Here is a 16,375-nt window from a genome sequence, read left to right on the forward strand (position 1 = left end):
AAGATGTCTCCTTCATAATGAAAAGTTTACACAAGGAGAAAAGAATGTGATATTACAGAAGGAACAGGGCTTCGGGCAAGGATTGGGGCTTTTACTAATTAAATTCTACATTTGTACTGGGCCTTTCTTCCTCCTTTTTTAATTTGAAAGACTGCTAGCAGGAACTATAGCAGCTGCAGTGCAGGCATTGTATTCCCTGTGGTCCTTGGAGCCAGGTAGCATCGTGCTTAATTTAGTAAGAGACTTAGTTATTGAAGAGGCAGAATTCTGGGTAAAGTCAACAGACCTATACCCGCCCGTGCTTACACTTGGTTACAATAGCCTATTGAGAAGTTCCCAGCTATTTGTTGTTGTGGTTTTGTTTTTTGAACATCAGCTCACTGATGTCAACTGCTACAGTTTCAGGTACCCTCTAGAGTTGGTCCTGTGTGTTGCTGGAGGAAGGTGGCAATTCTGAAAAGGAAAAGCAGTGTTTAGGAGCTAACACTATACTTTGTATAGGAAGCTAATGGCAATGCCACATTCAGCTGAAACATGGCCTGGGTTCTTAAAACAGTCCCATTCCGGGCAGGTTATTTATTACATCATTGACTTGTCCCTTTCATCTGTAACATGTAAATTGTAACTGCCACTCTCTTCAGGGCATTCAAGCTGAGAAGGTTTAAAAGTTATAAAACAAACACAAAAAAATCAGTTGTCATTGATCCTCGTGTAAAAAAAAATGATGTGAAGTAGTAGTTTCATTCAATTCTAAGACACTGGCTGCCATTTCAAGAATGTTCTAGATGACATGGCAACCCCTTCTCTACCTCATTTGTCAAGTAAATCAGGGCATATGTAGAGAGTAGGCTGCCACCTTCCTGGTGCCCACATCCCCACTGCCTCACCAGTACTTGACAATATTGCTTATGATAGGCACGTATAACTGGTTAGTGCTGTGAAGAAAAGAAACTTTAGGCAATTAGTGTAGTTCTGTTTTTCCCCTTTAAGATTGGAGCCCTTCTAATCAGATCTAACTAGTTACTTTGTTTCATTTTCAATCCTTGGGTCGAATCAATAATAATAGTCTGCATATTATTCTTTCTCTAAGGTAGCAGAAGTAAATGCCAAGAAACATGAGCAGCTCTTGGGAGTCAGGTTTCCATCTGCATCGTTTCTCTACTTCCTACCTGTTCCTCACAGCATTCCTCTCTATCCAGAGGTGTCTGCAGGAAGGGACGGGGCAGGTTGTCAGCTTTGATTGGAATACAGGGCTCACAAGAGCAGGATCAGGGTTGTAAGCCATAGACAGTATTGTCTGTTTCACAAAGAGAACACACACTATACCCATCGCGTGAACATCTGTGGTTGGTCACAAGGTAAGGGGATCCCCGTGGAAATGTCCTCATTCCTTCAGCAGTGAAGGAACCTCAAGCCGCCAGGGATAGTCAGAGTGGTCACATCCTGTCATAAATGCATGACCCAGAATTCTATTCTCTGTCCCAGCCAGGGCAGCAAGGCTTTGGGTTGCCCTGGGCATCTTCTTTACCTAATATAATCTATTTGTTAGTTACATGTAAAGTATCAAAACCAGTCTTGTTGCAGCCCTTAGGTTTGTGGCCATAAGCACCTGAATTCATGATTTGTTCCCTGTGAGATAACAAATCATTCTGTTTTCCCCTGCAGGAACATTAGCATTGAACTTTCTTCCTTAATCAATACAATCCATTAAGAATCTAGCATACCCTACATGGTTATATGAAATATTAATTACACACTGCTAGTTAGATAAATGAAGACTCTGCCAGAATGATAGCTTGTTTCTTTTCTTGTATTATAATATCTTAAAGGAGAACATTTTGAGTTCTAGGGTGCATGGAATTTTGGAATTCGTTTATTAAATCTTGCTTATTTGAGTAATTAACTAACTCCATAACTCCTGGTTCCTAAAAGATATTTCTAACTGGGACTGCTGAGTTTTTTTCCTCTTGCTGATTCTGGATAGAGTTCATTTACTTTTTAAAGGATCCAGTTGGAAATAATTTCTTTGATTTTCCTTTGATGTTTTCAAAGATGAGAAAAAATTATTTGGCTTTTTAAATGCCACTCGGCTACAGGTAGAAAGCAGTGGAGCTTGTAGGAAGGCCAACGAGACTTAATTATTGTCTGACTGATCCGCCTCATTCTTAGATGTCCAGGAAGACTTCTAGGAGGTAGGCTTTTAATTCTCTCTTTGTACCAAATTTACAGAGTGAACCATCTTACGTCTTGAGCGTGGTTAAAAATTGGGTCAAGTTATCTACACATAGGAATGGTAGCTCTTAGGATAGTCTCTGGGAAGTTGTATGGGTTCAGCTGTACTGTGATATCTTTTTTATGTTTTATCACTCCACAGTTGGATAAGCCTATTCCTAATGTGTTGCCTCTCCCAGCTTCCAACCAGGTAATTAACTTATAGATAAATGTATGTGGTTGTCCACTCATGCAACTAGGTGGTAAAACCAAGTACTAAAATTGAAACCAAACTTTCAGAAAAGTTGTATTTAAAACCTATTTCTGCTGCTCATTTGAGTGTATTATTACCAGATCTCTCTCATGGATTCAGTCTATCAAGGATTCCTAGGTCTGGCTCTTGATTTTTCTTAAGTGTAAGCAAACAAAATACAAGAATTGATAACTTGAGCCTTATCATCATTAAAACATTCTGCTCATCTTAAGACACTCTTAAGAAAAGTTTAAAAATGGGCAAAAGACTTGAACAGACCCTGTTAATATTATTAGTTATCAGGGAAATGTGAATGAAAACCATTGGAATGGTGGAAATCCAAAACAACTGACAGTAATGGTTGTCCAAAAGGATGTGGAGAAACCAGCATTCTCGTATTTTTCTGGTGTGGGTATAAATGCCTTGGAAAAACATGGTCAGTTTCATATAAATGTGAACACATTTGCTCTATGACCCCGCAGTTCCAGTCCTTGGTATTTGCCCAAGAGAGGAGAAAATACGCATCCACTAAAAGATTTGCACACGGGAGCAGCAGGCTCTCTCCGTTGCTGGCCTTGAGGAAGCGAAGTGCCAGGAGATCAACACCTTCAAGGAAATGAGTTCTGCCCTGAGAGCCTGGGAGGAGACCCTGGGCAGAGGCCCAGCTGCCTTGTGGAAGCTCTGAGATAATGAATGGGCGTGTTCTTAAGGTGCTTAAAAAAAAAGAAAAAGGATTTGTACACATATGTTCATAACAGTTTTATTCATAGCAGTCAAACACTAGACACAACCCAGGTGGCCATCAATAAGAGAATGGACAAATGTGGGACATTCAGACAGTAGAATCCTGTTTAGCAATTTAAAAACGCACACACACCAAAAATTATTGATGCTTGTAACAACATGGGTGCATTCAGAGACAGGTATGCAAAGAGGAGCCAGACAGAAAACAAGCCTATTGTTTGATCCCATTTATATGAAGTTCAAAATAGGGACAATTAGTTTATCCTAATAGAAAGCAGAAAGTGGTTGATGGGGACAGAGGGGTCTTGACTGGAAAGGGGCACAAGCAAACTTTCTGCGGTGTTGGGACTATTTGTTTTCTGGGTGACAGTTACACAGGTATATATCATTTTTACTACAATACAAACACTTCAGTTTGTGTGTTTTTTAAATATTAATTATACTTAAAACACCCTGAATTTATTGTTAATTTTAACTAGGAGAAAATGCCCCAAATATTGGGAATACCCAACTCCTAACTGTCCTAGGTAAAATAAGTTTCTTCAGTTTAATCACAGTCTTAAGAAAATTATGACTTCTAATCCTATCCATGATCAGATTTTTCATTAGAATTTGAATCCCTTATCTTAATGTCAGGGCTATTCATTCAAGTGTGTTTCATTGCTATAGAAATAGGATTAATCCTTGCTTTATTTCTTTTTTCAAGAATTAGTCTTTTTTCCTGCCTTATTAAATTAGGTTTGCCTGTTATATTCTTCTTCTCATTAGCCTAAAGTCTTGTAGATAGGCCTGGTTACATTGTGAAAGTTATTTCTGATAAACGGATTTTAAAGGCAGTATTTGTAAATGAAACATGTGCACAGTAACTCTGGGACTTTTTAATGTAATCTTAGGCAGCAGTTTGTACATGCTATGTATTGAATCCTGGCCAAATGCTTGAAAACGTGTAAAAGCTCGCATCTTGGCCCTTCCCTACATGTTGAAACGAAAGCACACATGTTCCCATGTTCCAGTGCCGCCAAGCACACCCAGCTTGCTCACATGGCTGCCGGTGCTGTTTCCCGTGCCTCCTCGTTCGGTGGCCAGCAATTAGATTGTGTGTTCCTTTTGTGAGTGCGTGTGTCTAAATGCTGCGCATCTGCTGCATCCCTTGAAAATGGATAGATGCGCTCTTTAAGGGGAATCCTTGCTCCTGGCTCCTTTCAAAGTCACCCGCCACCCTCTCTGGATGAAGCTGGTGAGAAACACTGTGCAGTGACACATCTGGCTTTGTGCTCCTTTCTCAGTGTGTTAAACGTGCTTTGGAGGCGTCTTATAAGTACAAAGAAGTCAGTTATTTGCCAATTACTGTCTTAACACAAGAAAGACTGAGGGCTGCTGTTGGGCGCTGGGAGTGTGCGCGCGCGTGTGTGTGTGTGTGTGTGTGCGTGTGCTGTCCTTTGCTCTTTGTCTTGTTCTCTGTGCTTCTGAGATTACACAAATACTTATTTATTTGGGAGGCAGATCCCTCTATGGAAACTCTGAAGTCCAGCAGTCGCACAGGCATATATCTCAACAAAGTTGCCCATGTGAGGGGTGCGTTCAGCGTGGTTTCTGATTGGGATTTTGAAGGTAGCATACACCTGTTTCTGCTTTCAGGATGAAAAATGAGTTGCCAATTACTGTCGACATGTTCAGACATGACACTTCATATGGTAGAAGCTTGCCCAGCCTGCATTATGCTGGGCCCCCAACTATGAAACCATCGGTTCTGAAAAGGGGGTGTGTTGGCAAGGAGGAGAGGGAAGAAGGGGATCCATCCTCGCTCCGTGCGGCCGTGGGAAGGAGGTCACTGCCTCTCACCTCTGTTTCCCGGCAGAGCTCTTGAACAAGATGAAGTGATCAAAGCCGGGTGCCAGCGCATCCTCGCAGTCTCATTACTTTGCAAGCTGCACGCCCAGATGCTGCTGTTCCGCATCAGGCCTCACTGACTTACATTCATAACACCTTCATTACAGCTCATTTGGTACCACCCGGAATTAACCAGTTCTTCCCTTTTCCTGGTGGTGTTTCTCCAATACAAAAGATGCGAACGGAAAGCTGAGCTTAACATTGCTGGGTGTAGAAGGTGTCTGGCAGGCATCCCAGTTCGTTGACAAGAAGCAGGAATCAAATGTTTTGTCACCACTTAAATCATTTGTGGTTTTAATTTGGTTGTGTGAGTATTGGTTTGGAAGTATTTGGAATTTGAAATATTGGGTTTTGCCAGTTTCATTGACTCCCCGGTCCTGGGAGTTCTTTGCAATTAGTGGGCACGTCCTCATCTGTTGGTTTCTTCCACCAGTGAAGAGCTCATTGACATTTATTTCAGAAGGTGTTAATGCGACGACTTTGCTTTGGAGAACTTAACCATCGTCAGTATCAACACAACTATCCATCAAAGGTCTCTGACGCTTCATGCTCTATGAGCACTGGGAACAGAAATCTGAGTATGAGTCCCAATCCTCAGTGGCCTTATATTGTGGAGATCATTAGCTCTACTGTGGAGGGTCAGAACCTCATACAAGAATTATAACTTTAATATTTGTTCAAGAAAAATTATTGAATATCTCACATATGTTCAGGTGGTTTCCATAAACTGAAATACAGAGAGGTGAAGAAAGCATGATGCATATACATGGGAGACAGATTAATACACACGTGACTAAAATGTGGTAAATGCTAATATAAGGGTGAAAACAAGATGCTGCAGGAATACTGGATTGCAGGAAGAGGTGACTGGTGCAGGCTGTCTTCTCACCTAGAGGTTTTGTTAAGGTAAGAAGAAGGAGGATGGTTTTCATGCTAGCAATGGCTGGAATGGGCGTGGGCAGTGGTGGGATGGACTCTGAGGCCATCAGGGAAGGTTAGGGTCAGACTTTCAATGCCGTGTCTTGGAAGGCAGAGTTAATAGAGTTGTGAAGATTCAACCACAAGTTCTACCTACTTGGGAATATTTTTTTCCCAATTACCCATTAGATTATCATGATTAGAATTGTCTCTTGAATTGGTCATTGTTCCTTGATGTCTTCTGTCAAATACACAAGCATAATATTTGGCACATATGTAAATATGTTTGTATTTATAATATCACAATTTGCTATATCATGTTAATTACTAGTCTTATGTTAACCCTAGTGGCCCGGTGCACGAAATTCATGCACATTAAAAGGAAATTAATTAGAGGAAATATTTTAATATTGCTATTTGCCCTTTCTCTATAATAGAAGTGTCAGAGATGAAAGAAAATTAGTAAAATATATATGAAAATCTCCCTTCTGTCAGAGTCTGGGGTGCACCATGCCTCAAAATCACGGGAGACCCAGACCCAGCCGGCCCCACCTCCGTCAAGCCCTGCAAGGTCCCCCGGTGCTGGGCAGGGGACGCAGCCTCAGCTCCCTCAGCTCAGTGTCGAGCAAGGGGCGCAGTCTCAGGTCCCCTGGTACCAGGGCGGGGGGTGCAGCCTCAGGTACCCCAGCCCAACACCATGGCAGGGGGCACAGCCTCAGGTCCCCCAGCCCCAGCACTCGGGCAGGGGATGCGGCCTCAGGTCCCCCGGTGCCAGGGAGGGGGTGTGGCCTCAGGTCCCCTGACCCAGCCTCAGGTCCCCCAGCCCTGGCGCGAGGGCGTGATGACCATTTGCATATTAGCTCTTTATGACATGGGATTATTAATATCCACTTGAAAAATGAGCTCATGTTAGCTGACCATTAATTATCTAGCAGAGGAAATGGGTCATAGAGAAAACAGTAGTTTTGATAAAAGGGTGGGGAGGATCCAGTTCAAGAAAGCTTTGTTTTACGGGATGTTGTCTGGGGGAAATCTTGGGGCATTTTAGCAGAGAAGGAGCCTTAGGCGCTAGAGGAGCACGAAAAGCTGGCATGCTGGTTGGTCATTTTAGCCCCCTCCCTGCGGTCGATGTCATGGGATCCTCTTTTAATTGAAATGGTATAATATGAACTTCCTAGCCATGAGCTTTTTAAATGGCATCCTAAGAATTCACATGGTACAACATTCTACATGTGTGGGAAAGAGGGTGTTAGAGGCAAATTGTATGTGGTTTATAAAGATAGCATTCATCTGGATGTATTATTTTTGGTTTATGTCTGTAACTGTGATTGTATGTACCCAAGTTATAGAAAATTAACTCATACATTGCTAGTTGATTATTAAATGAATCTTATAAGTATTCTTTCTCCTCTCCACTGTGTTTTGTGGTCAACTTTTGCCTTTTGATATCCTTCCTGTAGCTTGGTGTAGTGAAAATTAAATTTATTATGGATATATTCCCCATGGTCCACACACATATAACTTCAACATATTCTTTGAAATAACTGCATAGTATTGTGTGGCATTGTTCTACCATAATTTAGTTGGCCCATCCCCTTCTGACAGGTACTCAGGTTGTATTTCAAATGAGTTTTTTGACTAGGTAGTGTTTTTTTTCCTTAAGGCTGCAGTGAAACAAGTTTACACAGAGAACCTTAGGAACTGGTGTGTTTGTTTCCATCGCATGGATGGGGTTTGAATTGTGACCAGCCCTTCTGACGATGTCGTATTGGGCTATTTAACCTCTTGGACTTATTTTTGCTGATGTAGGAAATGTATTATACTAACTCAAAGGGTTTTTAGAAGGGGTGATGAATAATGTAGGTAAAGTTCCGGGCATGGAGTAGGACTCAACCCTATACAGGTTTAATTTCTTTAGCGATCTAGTGGGGTTAGGGTTGGCAAAACCCAGAGTACTTAACTTTGGAAATTGTATTACAGCAGTGAATTTAAATCTGGCCTCCTAAGTGGCCCTTTTTTTTTTTCATAAAGAAAAGGAAAGCCCATTTTGTGAAAATTTTCAACTTTTTGACGTGTAATTTAAAAACATTACATTTTGGCCCAACCTTTTGCAGTTTTTGCTGGTAGTTTATAATTCCCCAGAGGTGAGTTGAAAAGATTAGTGGTAGAACTTTTTCCCATTAACTCGGGGAAAACTACAGAGCAAAAAATTGTCCTCTGACAGAAATGTCAATCCATACCTCTGTGGAGCGTTTGGAAACTGAAGCTGAGAGCCGATTTAACAGGAGAATCGAAAACCAAAATGTATACACATCTTCACCTTTCTAACTGGTGGCAAGACAAGTGAAAAATATACTCTCAGAACTTGATGATGCAAAGAAAATAGGGTTGTTGCTCCGGAGAGTGCATTAAGGCTAGGTCTTTAAAAGATTTGAGTGCTAAGCTTCTGGCCAAGTCCTTCAGAAAGCTGATCCTTCCTTATTAATGATACATCTATTTGTACTTCCTACCATAAAATCCCCCCTTCGTATGATGTAGCATCTAGGAAGCAGATTTAAGAGAAAGGGAATGCTAACTAGGTCACAGATTTTGCTATCGAAGCTACCAAGAAAATAGGCTTTTTTTCTTGTTTGAGATTCTTGGTCTTTCTGATTTGTTTTTAAAAAACAAATTAGGACTACTCTTAATTTTTCCATTCTATAATGCCAATATAGCTATCATGAGATAGTAAGTATCCATGTGAGCAAAAATTTTACTGGGCATAATCTTTGTAGGTGTCTTTCACAGTGAATGGATCTGTTCTAGCAAATTCTGTCTCTTCCTTTCTCAACCCCCACCTTAGTTTTTCTATCTGTGAAAGGTGGTGATCAGAGAGATGTTATATAGGAATTAAATGAGGTTCCTTTATGCTCCTGGCACACCCCGAGCAGTCGATAGTTAGTTAATTATTATAGTCATCAATAGTTCAAGTTTCTCTTGAGTGAATTCTGTGTGTGTGTTTTAAATTGATGCCCATCATATAATCGAATGTTTACTTCCCTAGGGGATAATTCCTAGACATATAAAATTGCAACTGAGCATATACCATGCCTCTAAAAACATGTGTTTAAAGACATATGTTTTCTGTCAAATCATTAACCAACACTTAAGCAACACTACTCAAAATAATAGTTCTATTTGAACATGCTAGGGAGTACATAATTTAGTAGAAATGCATATGGAGGCTGTGCGTGCATGAATGCAGTTGTCGTTAGCTTATGGTACAGATCACAGCCTTTAGAATATTTATATTAATTTGGGATTAGAGGCAATTACATGTTGGCAGTCTGTAATGAACAAACCAAAGTTTTCCTAAACATTTGTTCTGAAGTCAGTCGCTTGGCATTTGGACCATAATTTCCCCCAGAAATAAAGATGACACTTGCGATTGTCTAGGTGAGTCCTCAGAAACCTGTTTGTTTAACCCCTGATTGTTTGTTAAGAATGAAAGGCGGGGGAAGGGGGGACGAGGGGCAAGGGCAGCAAAAAGAAAAATAATGCTGCATTTTTCTGCGTGTGTGTGTTATTTACACTCTAGTTTTTAAAGGCAAACCTAGTCACAGGTATAGCCTTGTTTCTATGGGAAATGTAGGACTCTATAGAGTGTGGAAAGGAAATGCAGAAACGTTGGCAAGAACAGCTCCCTCCCTCTCTCCCAGTTCCCCCGGTCACTTTCAAGCTTTATTTTTTGTTTAACAGTGAATGAAATCTTCTTTTCAAATGCAATCTTGTATGGAAACCTAACACAACTGATATGATGCTATTTTATTAACATAACTCTAGTTTATCAGCTTATATACAACCTTATATCAAGAAAACAATGAAGCTTATTTTCATGAATACAACACTTAAAAATCAGGGGGCTAAGAATTCTGGCTGCATTCTTACCGTACATCAGCCTCGGCACCCAAAATTATTTATTTGGTTGCACAGGGTTGTGATAATCCTGATTTGCAGTGATGAGTAGTGGCAATTGATAATAGTTATTTTTTTTAAAACAGCTTGTCTTGCAATCTCAAGATATACTCATCCATCAGTCTGATCCATATGATTAAAAGCGAAATAAGTTTCTGCCTCAAAGCTGAATAATTGACAGTATCTAATAAATCATTATATAGAAGTTGGGATGAACACCAAAAACTTAAAATATTAAAGCACAATCCTATGTAATAAAAGCCTAATATGCTAAGTGTCCAGTGACTGGTCGACTGTTCAGCCAATCAAAGCATATTATGCTAATGATATGCTAAGGGTGCTCAACCGCTCGCTATGACATGCACTGACCACCAGGGGGCAGATGCTTTGACCGGTAGGTTAGCTTGCTGCTGGGGTCCAGCTGATCAGGACTGAGCAAGATGGGCCAGACACGCTCTGGAGCCCTCCAAGGTCCCTCCCCATCTGGCCAATCTCCTGTGTCCCTCCCTGGCAAGCTGGCCCTGATCGGGACTGGAGGAGATGAGGCCAGACACGTCCTGGATCCCTCCCGTGGTCCTTCCCCGACCCTGCTCGTGCACCGATGGGGTCCCTCGGCCTGGCCTGTGCCCTCTCACAATCCAAGACCCCTGGGGGGATGTTGGAGAGCCAGTTTTGGCCTGATCCCGCAGGCCACTCCGTTGGGACTGATAGGGCGCGAGCCTGCAGCAGGTACAGTGGGGCTGGGATGAGTGGGAGCAGCAGGTAGGAGCTGCAGGCGGCGTTGGACTGCGGGTTTTGGCCAGATCCCCGCAGGCCACCCCGAGGAACCCCACCCATGCATGAATTCATGCACTGGGCCTCTAGTATGAAAATAACCTCTGACACGTCCTCAACCTCATCTCTCGCCATCCTCTCTCATGAACCTCAAAGTTCATCATTAAAGGGACACCATGCCTTACATCTTTGTGCTTCTGCAGGTGTGCTCCTGCTGCCTCCATAACACAGCACACCTTCACCATTTCCTCCTGGCAAACTCATCCAGTGGGCAAGAGTCTTATATGTGAGTGCCTCTGAAGTCTCCCTTATTCCTCCCTTTCCACTCCCCCACCAAAAAAGAGGGCACAATTAATTGCTCCTTCTGTGTTCATGTAACTCAAGCCCTAATTATAGTCCAAGTTGTATTATAGTTGCCTGTACACCTATCTCCCTTCTAGAGCAAAAGCCCCTAAAGGCATGAACTCAGTATACCCTGCCTTTAGTAGTACTCTCCCGAGGTGTTCATTAATATCAATATTGCTATTTACTAAATTGAATTAATCTGTTATAACATTTTTTCTTGCTTTTCAGCTCCTACTCTCAGAATATTTTCACTGTAGAAGGGACTTTGAGTTAGTTTACAGTAGAAAAAACCATTGTCTCAAAAGCTAAGTAAGAATTACAGACTCTTGGGAGTTTGAAAGGCCCATTACCAAGGTTGTATATCAAGTTACCTTGTGTGAATCTCATTCCCGGGTGAAAGGAAACGTTCTTGAGGGCAGGGATTGTATTCTGTTCTGTTTAATAGGTCTCCCCCAGCACCTGGCCCATGTGCTGCACTTAGAAAATCCATGCTGGAATAAATTCATGCAGCAAATGAGGGGATTGTGGCTGTGTGACAGTCTGTCTGCCTAATGGTGTGATTTATCTAGTGGCTGATGGTCTTCATTACAGGCTGTTAATACAGGCTGATTTTTGTTGGACATTAGCTAATTGCCAGAGTGCATTTCCAATGCATGCCAGCGCGAAGGTGAGCTTTCCTCGTGACAGTATCAATCGGGTAGTTAAGACTATAGCAAAACACAATATAATGGAATATTGTTTATTAGATTGTTCTCATTAATTGGGAATTCCTTCAGTTCAGATTTCTGTACAGTGAATTTTTATAAAGGCAGGATTATTGATACGTTAAAATAGCTTTATGATCTTTGCTATTTTTGAGGACTATATTACTTGTGTTAATGTGGACAGATTTATATATTTTTCCACAATGAAAGTACATCTCATTAACATTTTCTAGTTGAACTTGGAAACATGACGTCTTCAAGTTAGGTAGCCCTCCACGAAGAAAGCTAGTTAGATACTTCATAACAAGTTATCTTCTTACGAGAGCTGACGTGCCTGCTTTCCCCTGAGGTCTCTATTGTCTGCCATGAAAGTCTGCATTCGACTTGGTTATAGGCATTTTCTGAGCGAGGCAGTGATGGAGCCAAAGCCTAGAGGACACTCCTGTGTGTATACTTTAAGAAAAGTATAAGAGAGCCATTTCTTTTTCTGGCTGAATTAAAACGGTGGTGATTGTCAAGTTCCATTAACCTCCCGGGTCACCCCTTGCATGCATTAGTGACAGAGCCACTGTAATGTGGCACCCTCTTGCCACATGTGGACACGGTTATGAAGATGGATAACAGTGCAGGCTCACTGTTAACTTTTGTTGTCAGGCAGGCTGAACGAGAAACTGTGGGTATTGGCTTTTGCTTTGATTTATGGAAAGGTTGCCACATGAAGAAGACATCACATAAAACAGCCCTGCTGGCAGCCATCTAATGCACTTGTAAGTATAGCAAATAGCGACGAACCCTCATTAGGTTCAGTATCCTCTCTCGCTACATTCTGTACTTCTGACCGGGTGGGTCCCTTAGCAGCACAGTATCTTCCCAAAGGAATGGGCCTCTCCCTTGCTCTCACTTGGGTTAGCATACTTCTGCAAAGGCTTTCTCTAAGGGCAGCTAGCAGTGGGATGCTGGCTTAAGGAGGGATCATTATGTAGCGGACTTGATGGTTCAGCTGTCCCATGGGGACAGCATTGAGTAATTACCTATTGGTTTTGCCTCGGGGCGCACATGCGTGCACACTCTCCCAACAACCCCCATGGTGGCAGGGCTCTGAAATCCCGGCTCCCAAGGATCTGTAGTAGCTCCAAGTAGAAGCAGGTGGCTCTTCTAGAAAATGGCACCTATCGCTTCTTGCTCAATAGGACTTTTGTCCCCAAGGAGAATAGTCATTACTTTGCCTCGGTTTTTTAGTTTCAATGCACTTTGGTTTGGTGGAGTGTCTTTTATGCTGTGAAAACTTTCCTTCCCTTTGAAATCTTTGTTCGATCTCTCTAGTTTGAGTTGTGTCTTAATATGCAAGAAAGGCAGCTGTGTTTTTCTTTAAGCAAATATGAGGATGGGGGAAGGCGTCTCTGTTTATCCCTCGGACAAACACATTATGGGTAATGGCAAAAAAGGAAAAGTGGGGGGGGGAGAAGCTTGGGACCCCAGAAAAATTACGTACATCTTTTCAACTCTCTGTAAAGCAGGCGAGTGCTATCCTTTCTATGGCCGCCTCCTGCAACTAGCATTTTCTCAAGAGCCCGCAGCTGTGGGGACCAGCGCCGAGCACACGCACGGGAGAAATCCCACCTTCCCAGGTATAGACAGAGAGCCCTGTGTGTCTTTTCCAGCTTGTCTGTTTTCCAGGCAAAGCCACACTTCTAGCCATTAGAACCTACCTCCATTTTTATTTTCCAGATTATTTTGAGGCCTTTATGTGCCATCTATCATTAAATTCTGGCAGGGTTTTGCCATTCTCTGGTCTTCTGCTACTTCCTTTATGCAGGGGGTGCTTTGTGCACATGTGGGAGACAGGCCTGTCTTGAGCGATAGACTGAAAGAATACAGGCCGCAGCGTGTGTGAGTGATCCTTGGGAGCAGAACATGGCCCTGGCCCGAGCAGGTTACGGCTAATAGCTCCTTGTTGCCTGGAAGGCTCCAGCTCCTGTTCCTGGAATGGCTACTGCTCCTGTTCCTGGAACGGCTCAGAGCAGCCAGGCAGTCCTGTCGTAAGCAGAAAGCACAGGCAGCCTGTAACCGCAGGCAGTGAGATGCTCAGGAAGTCCCGCTCTGAGGTTGGGGAGCCAAATGACGAAGGTTGGATGCTAGATGGTGTCCTTAAGGGCTTTCTGGAGCAGGAGAGCAATGAAATTCGAAGCCAAATGAACGAGTATGTTAATATATGGGGAAAGTACTCCTAAAATGCTCATGCAGGCGTCCAGTGACTGCCACGAAACTTTCTGCTAAACGTGTGCCTTTAAAAAGGAGAGTGGTGACAGTATCAGTCGGACCTCAAGTCAGCCTTAAAAACAGTCAGTTACCACCGGGGCTTAAACGTTAATAGGAACCTACTCTTCTTCTCCCTGTTCTTCTCTAGGAAGTAAAGAAACAGACTGCTAAGCCCAGATGATTTTTGCTGGCTTTGCTTGCCTTTTAAAGGGATGTGGAGTGAGTCAGAAAGGGTTATTATCTGGTCTCTTTCTGACTTTCAGAAACCTTGGGTTTTGTACGGCAAAGTACTCCTTGGAAGGAAGCCAGGCCTCTCGCGAATTTCAGCCCCAAAACACTCAGCCTTCCCTGCAGGGCCCCCGGAGAGCAAAGCCGAGAGGGCCAGCCCAGCGCTGCCTCTATCCAGGGAAACAGTGCAGGGGAGGCCAGTGAGTCTGGTCCCAGGCACCGGCTCTGCCTGATGCAGTCACTCCCTGCAGCGTCTTGCTGAGGATCCGGGGCTGTGACAAGGCTCGGCCTGGAGCGGCATGACTGACTAGTGATCTCTGTCATTGGCATAGGCATGAGGAGCTGGCATTGTTCCTCTGTATGTGCTTCCTCTGCGTTAGAAGCCTATGTAAAAATCTGTTTAGCTGATCATTGGCAGTGCCTCGCCCAGGAATCGGAAGCCTGGAGAAAGGAAGAGGAAGGGGACAAAGGAGTGGAAGAAGGCTTCCAGGAAGGCCGTATAATGCAATTTAGTCTCTTCTCTTTTCACCTTTCCTCCTACCGGCAGGTTCAGGGAAATGAAATACAGTGGAACCTCGTTTCTCGAACTTAATTTGTTCCGGAAGGCTGTTTGAAAACCGAATCATTTTTTCCCGTTAGAAATAATGTAAATTAAATGAATCCATTCCAGACCACATGAGTCCATTTTAACCTCTTATATACAGTACATGTCTAATGTACTGTTTAATATATAAACAAACAGTTTAAAAACAAAAAGATCATGAAATATAAATGAAAATTTAACAAAAAGGAAAGGAAATGTTCAGTAAAAAATAAAAATTTCACCATAATTATAAGCAGCAACAGAAAACAAACAAACAACAAAACCAATATCCTGAGATTTTAACAAGTGGTAATATGACTCATATTTGGGCCTTATCTCCTTTGTTTGTCACCTGGGAGATGCTGACTGATCTTACAGGTTATCAGCATGAGAGGGTTGTCAGGTTGAGAAGCGAATTGTTCGAGATGGGAGACATAGGAGAAGCGAGGTTCCACTGTACCACAAACCCGGAGGACTCTTTACTTCGTTCCCTCTTGTCCTGGTGTGGTTCCTAGTAGGAGAGTGTCTCTCCCTTATTCAGGCTACCTGAGCATCAGTGAGACTGTGACTGGCATTTGCAGGGACCTAAAAAATATCAGGGTAGACACAGCTGTTGGCAAATGTCCTTAGTGTGCAGTCATATCTGCCATTTTCTTAGAAATGAATAAGAGAACATTTACACTCCACTTTGATTAGCATTTGTAATACATGCAAAGATATTAACCTTGAGTACATTTCAGAAGTTGCGTCTCATGGGCAGAAGCCTTCGTTTACAAATAGGGCCATGAAGACTGCAGTCAGATGACCTTTCTTAAAGACGGGGAGCAGCAGACCTCCTCCCGTCAAACGGTTCTTCAGCCTAAACAGTGGCCCTTGCAGCCTAAGCTGGCGGTAAAAAGCGATGCACTTGATGGTCCCTGGTAGAAATTCATATGACAGTTGATTTACTCTCATGTTGAAAGTGTTACTAAAAGCCCTCAGTGCTTTATTTCATTGTGTGTGGTTGTGATAAATTAAAAAAAGTTATCTCATCACTGTGTCCAGTTTAGATGACAGATCAGTTACTCGGACCTTGACCTGAAGTTATCGTCCTGAGTGGCACCCCGATCTGCCTTGTAGGGACCCTCAGTCCTGAGATCGGCGGGGCTGGGGTGGCAGCCGCTCCTGGCGGCCCGCCTTGATGGCATGAGGCAGATGCATCTAAAATTTCTACTCAATGTGCTACATAGCCACAGCCATTCTGTGCCTCTTACTGTGACATGTGAAATGAAATAACAAAACTTCACATTTGACAAGCTTTTTACGTCCTAGGTTAGTCACATGTGACTAACGTGTGAGCAGCACCCGTCGCGGTATCCGTTGGTTCTATTCTGTGCAGTGTTCCAGGTCTCACTTGTCCTCCACAAAGGCTGCGTGCAGGCACCTTTGATTGCTGATCTGGGTTTCCTTGGCATCCGATATTACAGAAAAGAGAATCCTTCCATCCCGTTCTCTCCCCGATCCCTGCTTGCG

At 42.9% G+C, this 16,375-nt stretch overlaps 1 protein-coding gene across 1 annotated transcript in view; it reads left to right on the forward strand.

Annotated features, from left to right (window-relative positions):
• Positions 1-16,375, forward strand: part of CHCHD3 (coiled-coil-helix-coiled-coil-helix domain containing 3) — a 265,354-nt gene that overhangs the window by 219,791 nt on the left and 29,188 nt on the right. The window lies entirely within an intron of this gene.

This window comes from Myotis lucifugus, unplaced genomic scaffold, assembly GCF_000147115.1.
Source record: "Myotis lucifugus unplaced genomic scaffold, Myoluc2.0 scaffold_46, whole genome shotgun sequence".
Classification (NCBI taxonomy): domain Eukaryota; kingdom Metazoa; phylum Chordata; class Mammalia; order Chiroptera; family Vespertilionidae; genus Myotis; species Myotis lucifugus.